General features: G+C 41.4%; 1 long non-coding RNA gene across 1 annotated transcript; it reads left to right on the forward strand.

The window, feature by feature from the left end:
• Window positions 1-4,698: 4,698 nt before the first annotated feature.
• Window positions 4,699-7,857, forward strand: LOC123094819 (uncharacterized). Its single transcript, XR_006445991.1, has 3 exons — window positions 4,699-5,397; window positions 5,994-6,089; window positions 6,803-7,857. It is a non-coding gene; the product is annotated as an uncharacterized lncRNA (long non-coding RNA).
• The last annotated feature ends 1,408 nt before the right edge of the window (window positions 7,858-9,265 follow it).

Here is a 9,265-nt window from a genome sequence, read left to right on the forward strand (position 1 = left end):
TACAAGGAATATTTAGTTAAAACAAGGCAATAGAAAAGTGGATTGGTAACTAGAAGTTATTAGGTAGGAATGTAGTAAGAAAACGGAATAACAATTGGTTGCTTAAATACAACACAATTCATTTTTACATTGCTGGGTAAGTCAACATGTAGATAGTTGAAAAGAAAACTTACTTCAAACAAAGTCTGGACGGATGATTTTGTCGGGGAAGTTAGCATATATCCCATGACCAGGCCCTTTTATGTGCAGTGCAATTTTAGTGCCAGCTTTCAATAATAAAACTTAGAAATTTCTTTCCAAAAGCTAGCGCCAAAATAGGAGTCACCATGTTAATCAAGTCTTACAATAGCAACGATTGTAAATCCATGGTTTGTGTGCAGTATGACATCCGTGCTGCCTTGATCTATGTAAAGGGAAAAATTGTGCACTACATAATCTGTTGCATAGCAAGGGATGCGCTGCAGAAAATGGTAGGATTGTTAAATAAAATATGGTAACATGCAAATATGGGTCCAAATTAAAAGAGTTGTACAGCAGTTGAAATCGAAGGACAACAATCTATAAGTAAACAAATAGGGTAAATATGATGTCATGGAAATATGAGAGTAATCGAAAGAACAATACATCATTAATTTTCCTAATATAGAAAGAAGAGGGGGAAATCCTCTCTGACGTATATGGTGCATGTGGCACCTTTTATCCAAATGTAGCAATATTTAGAATATGTTCAGGAAAGTAGGCCATGCCAACCGTTTTAGGATGAGATTGAATCATCCTCAAGTCATCTGGCGGAGGTCACAAAGTCTTGATGTGTCGGTGCACTGTACACTCTGTGAATGAAAAAATGAATTCACGGCGATTTCTACTGGGTTATTAAAGGAGGCAGATGAACTGGGATAAGAGATGATATAATATCTCAATCAATTAGTTACCTTGTCTTCCATGAGAAAGAACCCTCAGTACGGCAGATTCCCAACGGAGCAGAGCTGGGTCGACCGCGAGCAGCCTTGAGAAAGTCGATGGCGATAGGCGGTGGCAAGCAGAAGTGGCAAAGTGTGATGGGGTTTGCCGGCAGCCTATCAGCGGTGGCATGCGTTGAGCTAAGTGGTTACCGCCGCGATAGGCTGTGCTATCCATAGACGCGGAGGAGCTTGTGCAGGTGTGAATGGCGACCGGAGGCAGGGGTGGCGGGCAGGGGTGAGGGTTTTTGTGACATGGGGATGGCGAGGGTTTTCTTTTTTCATTTTTGAATTGGGTGGTGAGGGTTTTCTGTCCCACAAAGAGTTTCGGAGGCAACGGTTTGCTATAGCCAACCGTGTGTGATTGACACAACAGGCAAAATGAAAGTCATTGCACACGGTTCCAATTTGGGAACCGTGTCTGATTGACGTACTACCTCCGTCCTGGTTTATTGGTCCCCTTTGTAATTTGTACCAAATTTTGAGCAAATATTTCACTAAGAAATGTTTATGCATGTCACCAAAAATTATATCATTGAACACTATGTTCAAATACGTATCCAACGATATAATTTTTGCTGACCTGCACTAACGTTTTGTCAGTTAAATCTTTGGTCAACATTTAACACAAATTACAAAGGGACCAATAAACGAGGACGAAGGTAGATTCCATCAACCAAACTGATTGCATTCATATCCCATAGTTAGACATAAGTAAACATAAATTAAACACGCTCAGACATAGATAATAAGCGTACACGTACACAAGCATAGTTCAACCGTCATTAAGCATGCTCAAGCGTACATAGTTCGACCCCACATCTCATCTCACCTGCTGGCACAATCCTGAAGCTTCTCCAGGTACTCGGTGTACGCGCCATGCGCCACCCTGCAAGAATACTTCTGCTTGAAGGAGCCAACGTCCCGTCCTGTTGCATGCGCCAGAACACTTTGATACACGTCATGAAGCTTGTGGTTGGAAAATGGGCATCGATAGCTGCCGTCCCAGGTCCTAATACGCCTATTATGCATTCCCGCATAAAGATCCCTCAGGATTTGCCTCTTATACCTCCTCTGGACATCTTCATCCTCGCTGTCCACATCGTTAGACAGCACCTATACATATAAGTAAAAAAATGTGGTGTCAAATTAATGGTTACAAACTAATCTCTAGCAAACATTTAGCAGTTGCCAAAAATTGGCATCAAATCAATGATTACATGCCGTGAAGTAGGATTAGGAATTTATGGCTATTTATTTATACATATCCAGATATTATCGTTTGATTTTTAAGCACATTCATCTATGTACAGACCAATCTTGAAGAAAATAATACCACAAACATATGTAGGTCATTCAAAATCAATTGTTAAGTCCTGGCTAGGAATTATTAGCACGAACACTAACCCTAGTCGGATTACTAGCAGAAATCATTTCCACAGATGAAACAACTAATCACTTATCAGTTGTACCATTCAAATAATCAATACACTACACGGATCTAACAAAACTTACTCAGATTTCATGGATTGGGAGAACATAACCATAGGATTTCTATTCCAAAAAGGGGGAGGCAGGAGTAACCAGAGAAACACTGGGATCTATTTGACACATAAATGGGAATAGATGACTAACCAGTTGTCCGTCACCGTCGAAGTCATCGTTGGAGTGGTCATTCGAGTCGTCGCCCGAGTCATCACCAGAGTCGGTGTGAAACTCCGCCTCCGGCTGTGGAAGCTCGACGCCGTCGACAATGTCAGGGTGCAGCGATAACTCGCCGGCAGTGAAGGTAACCTCTGTCTCCATCTCTACGCCATGCTCCAGTGCTTTAGCAGCCCCAGCGTCGCCACTCCCTCTGATGGGGCGCTTCAGCGACAACCTCATACGCTGACGGCTTTGATGACTGAGAGCGGTGTCGAGGATGCAAGCGGAGAGAGAGTATTGTGTGTGTGGCAAGGATGAAGGGTGCGGCCGCTCGGGCGCACCATCAATATCGGAGAGCTCTTAATATGGAGTAGTGGGAGAGAGGCGGGCGACAGTCAAACCACTGGCACGCCTCCCGGTGAGCCTGCGCACCGGACTAGTGGCATGCCTACTGTCATTTCACACTGCTACTCGCACGCCTCCTGATGACATTGTGCACTGAGCACGTCTCCGCCAATGCACACACCTGCACGCACGCCTCTCGGTCTGCCTGCGCGGCGGACTGCTCGCATGCATCCCGTCAACTCACGCTTGCTCGCATGACACACAGGTCGCGTGGCGGCATGTATACTGTTTTTCTATTTGGATGATCAATGATGCCGCTTTATTGCTTAACCAAAGCATGGCACGTATCCATTGTTGGTCTAGCGCTCACGGTTCGAATAAATAGTCCATTTAGGATATTGGTTCCCTATTATTAATAATTTCCCATTAGTAATTAGATAAAGATTACATCAAAACCGGTCTCAAATTTGACCCAAAAAAGTACAATGCAGCTTTGTATTGGTGTCCATATGAAAACACGATAAGTTTCATATGGATTCAAATAAGTTTTGGATGTACTAGAATTTAATAATCAAGATTCTCATTGTTTGAAATTTGTTGCACGGGGAGTAAACATGCACCCAATGAGACACATGTGTTTTTGCAGTCAATTTAGGTGCACCGTCACGTGTGCATGTAGCTCGAATTTGATTTTTGCACATTATACCGGTAGAAAATCAATCAATTAATGTACTAAAATGTCTTAATGATCTCTGATGTTTTTTGAAATTAAAGCATCCCTCCTTTGGTAACATATATATGTTCACCGCGGGATAATTAATTTAACACGCATCGTAGTTACGGTGGATTCACGGTGTGTGTGTGGGTGTGTGCATCTGGGGGTGGCGGGTGGCTAGCAGTACACTACAAGTTGTGATCCATCGTGTGGGTTGGCTATTTTTTTAGGAAGACCAGTGCAACATTAGATTCGTGAATTCGTAATTTAAAACATTAAACAACCCTTTCATGCATACATGTTTTGGCCACATGCAATCGATGGTTGTCCTACACGACACTCAATACTCGCGTATGATGCTTTTTATGGGCCTGCGAGGTCATTGTCCATCACTTTGACGAACAGCCGGTAGTGAGATTAATTTGACCAGCAAGGTAGAATCTTTTTTGTTTGTGTTATGGTGGTATATAGTACGCGTCAAAGAGGTGGGAGGGGACTAGCATATATATATATATATATATGACAATTTTTTCCTACTACCAGGTGTAGTTACTCCCACTTTTGTTTGATACGTTCTAGATAGTATCTATCATATTGGAGAGTATGTACGCGTAGTATGTAGTATATAAGAATGTTTAGGTAGTATATATACTACTTTTTTGGTAGTATGTATCATATTTTGTGCATACTCTATTTCACGTACAAATATATACGTATTTCACAAATACAATAAAACTATGAGCTCACTTGCAATTTTTTCATATGACTCACTTTGAAGTATCTTAGATGTAGTATATGAACATACTAAAAATAATAAAGTAGAGTATATAATACCCGGTAGTAGGATGCATTTTCCCTATATATATATATGTATATGTATATATATATATATATATATATATATATATATATATATATATATATATATATATATATATATATATATATATATATATATATATATATGGCGGGACTATTTAGGAACTCCCTCTAGAGTTTCTAAATAATCTTATTTAGGAACCCCTATTATGAAACTATAAATCAAAATCCCAGTCGAATCTCGATCCGCCCCCGCCCAGACTTACCACCGGTGGCTACAGGTAGGAGACGGCGCCCTTGAGCGGGCGCCGGCGGCAGCCAGAGCGAGGGAGCGGGCGACGGAAGCGGCAATGTTCCCCGGTTAACCTGTAGCTTCGAGGCCGCCTCGCGCGAGTGAGCGATGGTGGAGCAAGGAAGTGTGCGGCGGTAGCAGCGACGACTCCCCGCTTATCTGTAGCTTCAGGGCCGCCTCGTGTGAGCGAGCGACGGCGATAACCGGAGCAAGGGAGTGCACGGCGGCAGCGGCGGCGATTCCCTGGTTTTCCTGTTTTTTCTGAGGCCTCCTCGCGCTAGCCAACGGCGGATTTCGAGCGATGGAATCGAGCGATAAGACTGCAGCAGCTGCTGGGCGCACGACAGGGATGAAGCCAGCGACATCAACAGCTGACTTGGGTACGATTCCCTTAACATACCAACTTGGGGACGAACTCCGCCGCACCTACATCAGTCCTAGCCGGCGTCAAGCTGCCACACGGACGCGGAGTGGAGGACCGGGACCCCAGATGGCCACGACATGGTCCTTTAGCCCTGCTTCACTGGGGCGTGGTCTTTCAGCGTCGAGCAGCCTCAGCTGGGAGGCATTGAGGGGCGCGTGGCTCTGGTGTTGCGCGTCGGCGGCGGCAGCCGGCATCGGCAGTAAGCTCGTGGTTTTTGCCCCCCTCCCTGTCTTCCCCTTTGACTCTGTCATACTCTAAACCGTCTGCCACATGGACACCAACAAACAGGCAGCAGTGCCTCGAGGAAGCAACAGTTACAGACGGCCATTCGAGTTCCTCTACAAGCAGTAGTTGGACGACAGTTAATTGGTGCTCTCCCCATCCCCCATTGTTGCAGTTCTTCAGCAACAGCTAGTTGTCGGCCGTGTGGCAGTTAGTAGTATTTGGTCGTGGGGCAGTTAGAGAACAATAGTTAGCTGTGGTAAATCAAAACGATAACTGATGTATTGACCTTGTTAACTTCACAATTTGGCCCCCGTTCTCTCTTCAGTCAAATTTATTTTAGTGACTTCTGTTAGCTTGCTGATTTTCATCCGTTGGTGCGTTGAAAACAAAAGAAGTTAACTTTTTTTGCTTTTGTAACAGTTAACTATGGAATTTGCATATGTTATTAAAAACTAGAAAAGTTAACCCATCGGTCTGCTGTTGTCACCACGGTGTTGGTGCCACACAATCTGATGCTCTTGCTGCTAAAAACAAATGCAGTTAACTTCAGTTAATCTGATGCTCTTGCAGAAGCGCCGGCAAGGACGTCTCATCATCGATGATGCTGTCCATTGCCAGAGTAAACCGGGTTTGTCGGACGCAGGCTCGTGCAGAAGCTTCTATCAGGTAACTACGCACCGCCACCAAGGCCAAGGCCGCCTCTCTTTTCCCTGGTAATTAAGCATTCAAATGCTAAGTACACCAGACACGATTCATATATACTGCTGTGTTATACATGTATGTAATGGAGGTGTACTCCAGAAAACACTACTATGAGATTAGTTAAATTCAGTTGAACATGAAGAACTTGAAAGCCCCTCTATTCTCTAACTAAATTAAGTTGAGACGAGGAACCATTTTTACTTGCTGCTCATCAAAAAAAGGCGTGTGTCTCTCTTTCTTCGGTCCACTCTTTTAGTGCTTCAGTTAGATTCAGAAGTTATGCATTGACAAAAGAAAGTTAAAAATGTTGGTTTCTATAGCAGTTAGTATTTTGTAGAAAGTTAAAAACATGAAAAAGTTGGCTAAATAAACCAGACAGTTAACTTAAGAATTTCAAGCAGTTAAAACTTGAATTTGCAACAGTTAAAACCTAAAGTTATTGTCCTTTTCCCCCTGAAGGATCACAACAACACTGAATACAGGTAACTTGTTCTCATATGGGGTGAAAACTAGTTTGTTCTTCTCAATAAAAAGCTTAGGGAACCTGAATGTAAGCCATCCCTCTTGTGCTCAACTCCTACAAAAATTGTGGTAGTTACCTGTAGGTCACTTGCAGTTAGCTAGCAGCATGGCTCCCGTTTAATTGGATGTTAACAAGCAGTTTTTTTTATATGCAGCGGGTAGCAACTAGCAAGCAGTTAATTGGAGTTTAACAAGCAACCGTTATCCAATAGTTTCATTTGGAGCTTAACAGGCAGCATTCAACAAGCAGTTTTTCCTTCGGATGCAGTTATCTACAGAAACAAAAATGATGTGTGACTCGTTAGTAAATTTGATCTAAATCACTAAATGAGCTGAATAGGTAAGATTCTGTTTATTTAGTGAAAAGAATGCGAGCGTACAGTGTGTTTTCGACCCTCCTAGGGGCTCTAACCCGTGCTTTATGTATTACTCCCTCTGTTCCTAAATATTTGTCTTATTTTAGTTTACACTGCTAACTGCATGCTGCCGACTATGCTAGCTGCTTCTGCTTTTTTAGAAACAACATGCTGCTGCTTTTATTTGTGGTCGTCACTGGTACTGCTTCTGCTTCTCTTTTGTTTTGTTGTCTTCTTTCTTTTGACTTCATTCTTTGCCTCGCGAGAATAACAATTAGCATCTTCAATCGGGCAGTTAACTTGTTCTTAACTGTGGCAGTCCCCGAAGTTAGCTATTTTTTGGCCCCGTAGTTAGCATGACCGAGGTGGAAAAAATATAAAAAATATTAGTACCTTCAGTCTGGCAGTTAAATGGTTGCTGCAGTTGCAACAGTTAGCTCTTTCAGTGTCGGCAGTTAGCTTGACCCAGGGAAAAAACGAAAGAAAAAAAAATAGTGTCTTAAGTCCCGACAGTTAGCTTTGTCAACATATGTCAGTTAGCTATTCCGGTCGGGCAGTTAGTGTGTACTGTAGCAGTTCGGGAAAACAATGTCGAAAATGATGTTCGTTTTTTGAAAACTGCTTCTAAACTGTAATAAATCTGAAAAGGTGTTACATATGCCAAAGTTCGGTCTACTCGGTACCTTTCTAACAGTATATCATATGCATCATTCCGACAAAAAAATTGAAAATTCCTTTCACAAAAACATTAAAAATTCGTTTGATGGATTTTTAGTTTTTTGATTTTTTTAAACCGGATTGATTTTGGGAAAACATGATATATTTTTTCTCCTTCTCAATAGCTATCCAACGGTATATCATTTGCATCAATCCGATTAACGGTTCAATAATTAGGACCCAAAAACAGTGTGAAAAATGATGCCAAAAACAGTCCGCCCGGAAGTTAACTAGTATATTTCGCACAGTTAGCAGTTTGTTCTCCTGCAGTTAGGAACGGTTTCTAAATAGCTTATTCAGGAAAATAAAAAAAATAAAAAAATAGTACCTTCAGTCCTGCAATTAGCTTGTTGTTAACTGCCGCAATCCCCAACGGTTAGCTATTTCAATACCGGCAGTTAGCTTGATCCGGGAAAAACCAGGAAAAAACAAAAAATAAAGTGTCTTAAGTCACGACAGTTAGCTTCGTCGTCATACATTAGTTAGCTATTTTGGTCGGGCAGTTAGCTTGTTCATAGCAGTTAACTAGGTGTAATTAACTTTCGCAATCTGTGGAGTTAACTTCTGAAAAATTACGGCAATTATTGTGACACGTGCAAAAATAATAAAGATTTTTTTGCATATTCGGTCTGACAGTTAACCTCATGTACTGTCCAATCCCAACAGTTAGCAATTTCAATCCTGGCGGTTAGCTCGACCCAAAAAAATGAACAACAAATCTAGGTCCAACACTTAACTTGATGTGTAATCCCGACAGTTAGCCATTTCAGTCCTGGCGGTTAGCTCGACCCAGAAAAAAAGAATGATATGTTTTAGTATTTTTGGTCCGACAGTTAACTAGGTATTAACTGCCCCGATCTTCGACAATTATCTATTTCAGTCCTAGCGGTTAACTTGAACCGGGAAAAAAAGAAAAAAAAGAAAAAAATAGTTTATTTGGTACAACAATTAGCTTGCTCAGCATGGGGCAGTTAGGTATTTTGCTCGAGCAGTTAGCGTGTATTGTAGCAGTTCGAGCAAGAAATGTCGAAAATGATGTTAGTTTCTAGAAAACTACTCTTAAACCGTAGCAAATCTGAGAATGTGTTATATATGCCGAAGTTCGAGCAAATCGATAACTTTCTAACGATATATCATATACATTGTTCGGATAAATCTTTTAAAAATTTCTTTCACAAAAACATTGAAAACTCATTTGATGGATTTTAAGTTTTTTTATTTTGTTTAAAAACCGCATCGATTTTGGGAAAACAATTAACATGAGTTTTTTGCTCCTTTTCAATATCTATCCAACGGTATATCATATGCGTCATTCTGATGAACGGTTTAATAATTATGACTAAAAAACAATGCGAAAAACGGTGCTAGAAAAAGTCCGCCCGTCAGTTAACTAGTATAGTATGCACAGTTAGCTGTCTGTTCTCGAGCAGTTAGGAAGGGTTCCTGAATAGCTTATTCAGGAATGGGTTGCAGAATAGCTGGGATGTATATATATATATATATATATATATATATATATATATATATATATATAGGAAAATAGGT

Source organism: Triticum aestivum, chromosome 4B (genome assembly GCF_018294505.1).
Source record: "Triticum aestivum cultivar Chinese Spring chromosome 4B, IWGSC CS RefSeq v2.1, whole genome shotgun sequence".
NCBI lineage: Eukaryota > Viridiplantae > Streptophyta > Magnoliopsida > Poales > Poaceae > Triticum > Triticum aestivum.